Genomic DNA, 1,561 nt, shown 5'->3' with positions numbered 1-1,561 from the left:
CGAAGTGGCTAGTTTATTGTGCACCCCATATCCATCCTGTGGACGGTAGCGCGAGAGCATATGGATACACAAAAGGCCTAGGAACTAGGCCCCAAAGGGTTAACAGGAATACATATGGATTTATATCTACATATCTATAGTTTACTTATCTGTTACAAGCAAATTTAGGAAATTTGCTTAGTATATCTGGTATCTTATTTTCATTAATAAGATATCTTGACATGTCACATAGGTTATTATACTGTCTGTCTCTGTATTCCTCAATAAGTGGACAATTAAGCACATAGTGTTCAAGAGAGTGACCATATGCCTGATCACATAATTTACATTTAGTTTGATCATCATCTGTGTGTCTCCCAAACTGCCAGAAGTACTTGTAACCAAGCCTAAGCCTGGCCACTACAACATCAGTCAGTCTGTTCACATTGCAAGTTGCTCCATAAACATACTTATCTACGTTCATGTTATCATAGTGGGTTATAGATCTACTCAGGCTTCTAACTGCATTCCTATAACAATCATCTTCATTATTTACTTCTCTCCTAATATTATTCCTAATGCTAGACACAGTTATACCAAAGTTATATTCTACGTTCTCCTTCTGGATACTCTTCTTGGCTAACATATCAACTTTATCATGAAGGAGTAATCCAATGTGTGATGGGATCCATAGCAATTGTACATTAATTCCTTTGTCCCTAATTTTTGAGTATCTATACCTGGCTTCCCCAATGAGCATGTTGTTGGAGTCATTATATGAGCCAAGAGCCTTCAATGATGACATAGAATCAGTAATGATGATAGAGTCAAGCTCAGTATCATAGGTTAGCTTTAGCGCCATTAGGATTGCAAACAATTCAGTTTGCAGTGTAGACGCCCAGTTGTTAATTCTTATGCCTAACTCAACAAATTTATTATCGTTCTTAACTAGGGAGGTGGCAACAAGAGCAGATGCAGCCCTGCCAGAAGACTCCTGTTTAGATCCATCAGTGTATATAACTTGTGATAACTTATTACCCAACACCTTAGGAATACAAGGTAATCAGGTTTCAACAAGGAATAGGAAGGAAGCTATATTTCATAGTTTCAAGAGCCTGTCAGATGCATAAGGAAATTTGTATATAGCTTCACCTAAAGGTGTAATCAATGCCTCCGTGGCACAATTGGTTAGCGCGTTCGGCTGTTAACCGAAAGGTTGGTGGTTCAAGCCCACCCGGGGGCGATTGTTTTATTTGATGAAAGTGTACATTAACGAAGGAAAGAAATTCTTAGTCATTTTTTATATTATTTTCTCAACTACAGCATTTGCTGTAGCATACTAATCATTACAATATCATACATCAACTCTCATAATTACTGACAACTTCCCCATAAATTACAGGCGAAATTTTAGATCAGTTCACGACAGGGAAAACAGTTCATCAGAGCGGACTGAAACGTCGTTGATTAAAAATTTATTTTTAGCTCGTGGGTTATAGGATGTTCAAAACAGAGTATTCTGACATACTTTTCATTGGCTTCATCACTCGACGTAAAGGAATATTTCTCACACGTGTAGGGA

General features: G+C 37.7%; 1 non-coding gene across 1 annotated transcript; it reads left to right on the top strand.

Annotated features, from left to right (window-relative positions):
- Positions 1-1,148: 1,148 nt before the first annotated feature.
- On the top strand, positions 1,149-1,222 carry TRNAN-GUU (transfer RNA asparagine (anticodon GUU)). Its single transcript has one exon. It is a non-coding gene; the product is annotated as a tRNA-Asn (tRNA).
- The last annotated feature ends 339 nt before the right edge of the window (positions 1,223-1,561 follow it).

This window comes from Cherax quadricarinatus, chromosome 12 (assembly GCF_038502225.1).
Source record: "Cherax quadricarinatus isolate ZL_2023a chromosome 12, ASM3850222v1, whole genome shotgun sequence".
NCBI lineage: Eukaryota > Metazoa > Arthropoda > Malacostraca > Decapoda > Parastacidae > Cherax > Cherax quadricarinatus.
Note: the sequence above shows the minus strand (reverse complement) of the source record. Positions and strands in the feature narration are given on the sequence as shown.